We start from the raw sequence: 8371 nt of genomic DNA on the forward strand, positions 1-8371 counted from the left end.
TGCCAGCTCTGAACCAGCCAATGGTAGCATCCCCCCGGTTCTGTGTCCTTTGCATTGGGTAGGAACTCCCATCCACTGGCACATGATAGCCGGGTTGATTCCATTATCAGGGATGCCAGGTCCAGCAGGGCTGCAACACACTGCTCTCCAGGTGCCAACACACCATGGACTACAGTACCGCCTCAATCGATGCTGATAGTCGGTGATTCTATCATAAGGGATGTGAAGTCAAAGCTGACCTTATCCCTCCGTTGCCCGTTTGCTAAAGTCTCCAAATTAGTTTGTGTCATCCCTAGCCTGTTTACAGAAAACTCCGAAAGGATTTTACTGGACTTTTTTGACATTTAAAAGTCAGTGGTAAGAACATCTACATTTCTGGCCCCATCTCAATGCTGGGTCGCGGGGTGGGCGTTTTAGCAGTCTACATTAGTGGCTTCAATGTGGAGGTCAAAACTTTGGTTTTGTTGACAGTTTTATTCTATTCCAGGAGTGCTCTGCATTCTTCAGAAGAGATGGTCCTCACCTGAATTGACTGGGCTCACGTATGTTGTCAGCATACAAATTTCACTTTACTCTGTCTAGCCCACTTGCATGTTTAAAATCAACGACATGTGTGTCCCTTCTCTGGATGCACGTAAAATGGAGCAAATACTTCCACGAGCAGTTCAAAACCTATTTGTCTCATATGTTCCTAGACTGTGGCAATTATGAAGCGCCACTACAGACAAAAGCACAAATATTTGGAGCAAACGTAGCGTAACCAGCACGTTTAGCAGATCAACAGCAGCGAATGAATTGTTGTGACTACACAAGAGGCATTGAGGTACATGGTTGAGCGAAGGTCACCCACTTTGTGGAAGCGCTCAGAGTCCAATACACAATGACTGTAGTTATGAATGTAAAAGGAAGGAAATACTTTCCATTGGCAGTTCAAAACCAGTTTGTCTAATACCATCCAAGACCTTGGTGATTGTGAAGTGCCACTATAGACAGATTTTTGGAGCCAACATACCCACTCAAATCTGAACTAAAGGCACAGAAAATAAAAACGATCTAAGAGCCCAATATGATTGATCCACTTTATATTAGGATGCACATTTTATTTATGAATGTAGCCCTTATTTTTACTTGAAATGAGAAAAAAACATTTATTTACTATTAAAGCACTTATTATTCATAACATCTGTGTATAATATAATGTTAGTTTCTTTCATGATTTTAGTATAACCTACATAGGCTACTCAATCACATCAACTGTATTAATTTTTCTATGCACTGAAGTAGCCTCTGGAGGCCAAGCAATCGGCCTGGTCTGTACAGACAGGTTTTGAACAGGCACTGCACTAGTATTAATAATTTAATAAAAATTTAAAAGCCCTAGCTGCAGTTTTAACTCAGCACAGACTGTTAAAGACGGATCTTCTGAATGTAAGATCCCTCTCTAATAAGACATTTATTTTAAATGATTTTATCTCTTCTGCTGATTTATATTTTATATTTTTAACAGAATCCTGGCTACAATCTTGTGATCATAGCCAGCTTGCTGAACTGTGCCCTCCAGAATATGACAGTTTTAGCCAACCTAGGGATTGCTGTCATGGTGGTGGCCTTGTTACTGTTCATAGCAAGCATTTCAAATGTAACTTAATAGCTTGTAATGATTTTTCTTCCTTTGAAGTGCTCATGTTTAAACTTGGTAGCCCATACCCGGTCATTTTTGCTGTTTTGTCATGTAGTGAGTGGAGCAGGAGGACCCAAATGCAGGAGACGGCAGGCAGGCAGGATCAGATGCATAATATTTAATGATAAACATGAAATATTGAGACACAGGAACAGGGAACACTAACCATAACCACAACAAAAACGACTTGACAAAAACTGAACAGGACTTAAATACACAGGGTCTGATTACAACTGAACACAGGTGAGTGAAGCAAGACACAGGTGAAACACATATGGCAATCAACAAAGGCGGGAAAACACAGGAAGTAAAGGTAACAAGACACAAGGAGAAAACATTTCAAAATAAAACTAAAGTAATCAGACAAGGAATAGGTGACACAACACAAGGGCTGACTGGGAGCTGATAAACTGGGGAGGATGCTAGGAGCAGGGCTGGGCTAACAAGGGTGATGCAGAACAGGTGAGAGGAGAAGCACATGAACACAGAAGGAGTTAAGGAACACACAAGGAAATCACAGAGAAAACCAAATCCAGGCAACATAAGTGCAACACAGAAAACCCAAGAGAACAAAAACACACAGAGTCCAAAAACAGAAAGTCCTGGCAGGATGTGACAAATGTATCACTCCCCTAAACCAGCTGGCTCCTTTTTGATGGAGCCTCCTGAATTTTTATCCAGCCGTGTTTTAAACTATGACAGAATTGTCAGATTTTAAAATTCACATTGACAAGTTTTCTAATGTCCTCGCCAGTGATTTTTTTAAAATATCACTGAATATTTTAACTTTAAATAACATGTGTCTGACCAAACTCATAATCTTGGCCATACTCTAGACCTGCCTTTTATTTCTAAAATTCTAGCAAAAAAAAAGTTTCAGAGCAGCTTCTTGCTGCTGTGGAAAATAATTGTACCCTTCAAACATTTCAACCAGGTTTCCATCAGTATTTCCCTTCTAAAAGTCACTAACGACCTTTTAATGAATGCTGGTTCTCATCATATTTGTCTAATAGGAAGTTTTGTGTCTCTGTTAACAACTTCATGTTGTCATTTTCCCATATCAAGTATGGTGTGCCTTAAGGGTCAATTCTAGGACCAATTTTGTTCTCACTATATATGCTCCCTTTGGGTAGGCATAGTATTTCATTGTTATGCAGATGACACACAGTTATACCTTCCTGTTAAGTCCACTGACTTCAGTATGCTGAGTTCTCTACAGGATTGCCTGATTGATATAAAAAACTGGGTGTCGATAAATTTTCTTCAGCTCAATTCTAATAAAACAGAAATCATTGTTATTGAGTCCAAGCATATCACAAAACAAACACTGCCATCTACTGGTTACCTGCATCAACATATCAAGCCTGCAAGTAATCTTTGTGTGCTGTTTGATAGCAGTTTATGTTTTGAGCAACGCATCACAAAGCTTGTCCAATCATGTTTTTATCACCTCAGAAATATTGCAAAAATAAGATTAAATGGTTGTACATGCTGTTATCTCCTCACATCTTGATTATTTCAACAACCTTTTCTCTTGTCTTAATCAAAAAACTTTGAAATGACCACAGACTTCAGCTGCCAGGCTTCTAACCAGAGCTAAGAGGCACAGTCACATCACACTGTTATAGCTTGTTTACATTGGCTCCCTGCTTGTTTTTAGGATTGATTTTAAGATAATATTGATTACCTTTAAAGCTCTTCAAGACCTGGCTCCAGATCAAATTTTAGAGCTTTTAATCCCTTAAGAGCTTTTGTGTAGTTTGAGATCCTCAGGCAGAGATCTTCTGTCTCTTCAAGAGTCCAAGCTGAAAACTAAAGTGGAGAGAGCCTTTGCCATCAGGGCCCTGAGACTCTGCAATGACCTGCCCAAGGAAGTATGGGTGTCTGAGTCAGTGTCTTCTTTCAAGTCTCTTCTTAAAACAATTTTATCAGAGAGCATTTCCTGATTTTACCTGAGCTGCCTGCTTATTTCACTTGATTTTATTTGTTTTTAATTTCATGTTTATTATTTTTAAGTTTGTGTTTTATTCCCTTTGTGTTTATAATGTTTCTATTTTAATGACTTTTAGTTTGTTTTCATCTGTCTGTCTGTCTACTCTGTTCTAATTGGTCAGCTCTTGGAAGCTGCCCTTCGGGGGACCTCTGCTGCATTCACACCAAATCAGGCTTTGCGGGAAAAACACTGGTCCTCCATTCATTTGAATGGGGGTTGTGCATTTAGACTGCAGGAGTGGGAACCACAAGGTTTGCCACAATAAAAACGCAGTGGCCCTGCGGCAAGAAGTTGATCCAGGAATGCAACCTGACGTCATGCTGCTCTGGCCAATCATGTAAGCCAATGATCAGACCAGAAGGTGCCCACAGGAAGAAGAACTTTGTTTGCCATTTAGCATCGTAGCATTCTGCTGTTTACCAAGCAACTGTGAAGATGGAAGAGAGACTGATCACCTCCATGATGACCTTTCCAGAGCTGTACAACCCTGCCACGACGAAGTACAAAGACGTTAATCACCGTAAAGCCGCTTGGCATTGTATTATTCTTCAAGTTGGGATTCTGGCATGAATAATGCTAGCAGCATGGGGATCACAGTGGAGACTTCTCTGTGTAACATTATATTTCACTTGTATTCACTCAGTGTGGCCTTGTGCACCACTGTAAAACCCACGGTAATGATAGGCCTCACATTTTGTTTGTTTATTGAAAGTATGCATGCTGGCATCCTGGCAGCATGGCTAGCAAATGCTGACCACAACAACAACAGGGACTTCCCCATGTGCTCCATTTTAGATTTACATACAGTGTGTGCTCACTCAACACTTAAAAAGACATCATACTTACATACCACGTGTCCCTATTATATATTAGCTTTAGAAATTCTGTAGTTTGTCCACCTATGAGGAAAAAGTAAATTGATTTTTAAACTCTGACTTTGTGATCAGGGATGTAAATTTACGCTAATTTGTCTTGTTTGTGTTTATTGCACATGTAGAGGAGGACGCTAAGAGGAAGTGAAGAAATCTCCGAGACAGATACAGGAAGGATCACATTGCTGAGAAGGAGAGACGAAGCAGTTCGCACCATAGCCCAACAGGACATGAAAGTTCATGCCACTGCTTCACTTCCTTGAGCCCTATGTCCAGGGTAGACCAACATCTTCTAATATGGGGCATGACACTGTTTTTTTAGATACGAACAGTCTCTCAGCATCTGAGCCGAGCCCCATACTGAGTGATGCTAACATGCCCTACTGCCACAAAGGCACCAGCACAGCCATCAGCCTTGTGATGCGCATGTTGATGCCTCAGGAGAATTTCTGCAGGCTCACACCAGGACCCATGATGCCCTTTGAGTGGCCTTGCACACCCAGGACCCTGGTCCTTCACGGCCCCTGCAGAGCTCAAGCCCTGTCACACCTGGTCCTTCATGGCCCCTGCAGAGCCTCTGCCCTGCTACACCAGAGCACTGCAAAGCCTCAGCAACCCCCTGCATGGGAGGAGCCGACCCTCTTGCCCCAAGAGATGACACACACAGCTCTCTGAATTTGAGGCCCAGGTGATGAGCACACTTTGTAGCTGTCCAGACAAGGAGGAGCACTTTGGATTGAGCCTGGCGGCAACACTGAGGTCCCCCATCAAAGGGACGACTGCTACGGTGCCGCATTGAGCAACTAGTGTATGAAGTCGAGTTTGGGGATGAACTGTGATTCTGGGTACAACATATAAATGCATATAATAGTTTTGCACAAGGTAGTGTTTTTTCTTTTTCTTTTTCTTTTTTAATATTTTGGTGTGCAATGTATTATTAAATTGAGTGCAATATGTAATATATATACTTGTATATACTTGAATATATACTGGTGTCACATTTTGTTATCATTTATTCTTACCCTTTGGTCAGTAGGAACTCATAATTTTGATTTAAGAGGATGTTTATACTTTTATTACACTCAGTGACTTCATTAGAAACACCTATTTTTGTTCCTATCAAAACTACTGACCATAGAGTTGTCTGACCTCTATCGTCAACATTATATGAGAGTGCACAGAACATTGTGAGTTAAAGTTGTAGGAGTTCTAAGTGAACGGTCTGGTTTAATAATTGCTCTGACTCCCAGCTTGTGTCTGTTTGAGGAGAGATCCCAAATGCTAAATGTGACAAAATGTGTATTCTCAGTCATTTTCACAGCTTCTGGGATTATTTGAAGACACTGGAAATCTGTTAAAGCTTATACATAAACAAATGGGCAAGTGCAATGGTAGAAATAGCATCATATGAAAGTATGCTGAAAGATAATCAAGTAGACGTGGACTCTGAAGGAACAAGAACTTTGACTATACCTGTCTTAATTAGTAACAGAGTCACTAATGGTTATTCAAACATATAGCTGTTATAGCTGCATAATATTATAGCTGTTAACTTTTATACCAATAAATACCTGTCCACTACATGTACAACAAAACTATGTACTCACATGCACAGTACTTGCACTACATGATATGACCCTTGAAATGCTGCTATTAATACTATAGTTGTTGAATGACTGTGCCTATTATGTCTTTCCAAAATTAATAAACACTTAAGTTCCAAAAAAAAAAAGAGAAACACCTGTGCAATCTAATGCAATCCAGACATCGTGAGTAAGGTGATAATTATAAAATTATTTGTCAATATAACACACTCCACTACACCGCCACCACCTACTATGACCTCAAAAGTTATACCAGGCAGCAAAGCGTTGGTTGACATGACATGTTCAGTGTCAGGGTGAAACAGATATTGTCATATAGGCCAAAAAAAGACAACATGCACAAACATTCAGAGATCCTCCAAGCTCCTCAGGGTTTCTATTATGTTGCTTGGTGCCTCAAATAACATTGTGCTGCCAAGAGACTGCACCAGCAGGGGAGGAAAAATAATCTGCAAACATGTTGCAGTTGGAGAAAGCCTCTCTGTTGCTCTCAAGCTGCTGGACAGGCAACAATCCCTCACCAGCTCTGTCATCGCTGATGGAGTTGGGGATGTCCCCCGTCCCACCGCATGAGCAGCCTTAACAACCACCTCTGTTGCCACTGGTTCAACGCCCATCACCCAGCGAAAGATACGGACCTGGCTGGTGAGTATGCCGGAGGCAAACACAAGCCTCCTAGCACGTTACAGCTGGTAGTTGTACAGGCAGTGCTCTCTCGACAGGTTTCGTCCTGGATACGGCCTCATGAGGTTCCGCAGCAAAGGAAAGACCTTGTCTCCCATGAAAACCTGAGGCAGCGGGCCAAGATGTTCTGCACCTGGGAGGTGTTGATCTGTGGTTGTTACTGAGCCTTGCTGTCCTGAGGGCTTGGACAAACACTGAGTTTGACAGTACACCTCCATCGCTGCTCCTGCCATATGCCCATACTGCTCCACAGTCAGCCTGAAATATAGCTGATATTGGGCATGTACCCAGCTTTGACGTCTGTATCTGGCTACGCTGCAAAATAACGATAGCTTTGGTTTGTGTCCATTTGTTTGAGTTTGTGGGTAGGAAATGGAGGGAAAGGCCCAGGTCGGGGGTTAAAATTCTTCTCTTTTGTTGTTTAACGGCGGTTGGCAGACAGCTTTTAAGTCCCTCTGGATTGAGGGGGTTAAAGTTTAAAACATGACATTACACAAATGGGCCATGTAGTGACAGGTGATAGGGAACGTGCCGCATTGCCGGATTCGGTGTGAGTGCAGCCTTCTGCCAGCTGCAGAGGCTAAAGTAGTAGGATTTCACTACTTTTCTCGTTCTTTACTTGAAATATCAACTTCTTAAATACATCCATACATGTTTGACACAAATTGTGGTCCGAAAAATTAGAGTTGCAGGGAGCATTTTTATATACCTAAACATCAAGTTTTGGAACATGTTTAGCATAACATCATAACAGTATATAAATAACAGAAAATCACAAAAGCATATGTCCCCTCTAACAAAGTTAGAGCTTTAGTTGCCAAACATTTACCACACCTTGACCATTTTACAGTTTATGCCATAACCACAATTAATAAACCTTAACCATAATATACTTTCCTGCTTAGATATTGTAGAAAGTGAGAATTTTAAATAGGATATGTTTATGATGGTAAGGCAGAAATCACACTGGCAGTTTTTCATTTTTTATTCACATGTTTTGTTACTGAGGGCTATTTGTTGTTATGTAAGTAAAGAATTACTGATTGATCAAATTTATTTCATTATTTAGAAAATACACATGCATCTAAGGCTTGCCTCTTCCACACATGATTAAAAAAACATCAAGGATAACACAGCAAAGATCATTCACATTGATAGGTACACACTTACAATAACCATCTAAATATTGATTAATTTTTATAATTCATAACACCAAAAGCAATTTAATGGGACATTAACAGTGCGCAACATTTATCAGCATTAGAAAAGGCTCAAGAAGTTCAAAGAAGTCATTTCTATTTATGTACCCATAATGTTGGTCTACTGTATGTGATCCATGCTAGTTATTGGCTAATTGTGGTTTGATACTTTCCTATCAATCAAGAAAGTTTACACAGCTTTAGTAAGTGCTCTTTTCCTGCATGGATCTGCCTTATAATTACTTGCACAGTGAGTCATTTAAAGGGCTCTGGTTGGAAGAAGCCACGTCATTTGCATCCCCTTGCTTCTACAAAGGAGATGAAGAAGAAGAAAAAAA

The 8371-nt window shown here is 40.7% G+C and overlaps 1 long non-coding RNA gene across 2 annotated transcripts; it reads left to right on the forward strand.

The window, feature by feature from the left end:
• The first annotated feature begins 318 nt into the window (after positions 1-318).
• Positions 319-5503, forward strand: LOC122999340. Of its 2 annotated transcripts, none has more exons than XR_006407693.1 (3): positions 319-2143; positions 3796-4194; positions 4672-5503. It is a non-coding gene; the product is annotated as an uncharacterized LOC122999340 (long non-coding RNA). The 2 variants fall into 2 exon arrangements; XR_006407694.1 differs by lacking the exon at positions 319-2143 and adding an exon at positions 2151-3569.
• The last annotated feature ends 2868 nt before the right edge of the window (positions 5504-8371 follow it).

Source organism: Thunnus albacares, chromosome 16 (genome assembly GCF_914725855.1).
Source record: "Thunnus albacares chromosome 16, fThuAlb1.1, whole genome shotgun sequence".
Lineage (NCBI taxonomy): Eukaryota > Metazoa > Chordata > Actinopteri > Scombriformes > Scombridae > Thunnus > Thunnus albacares.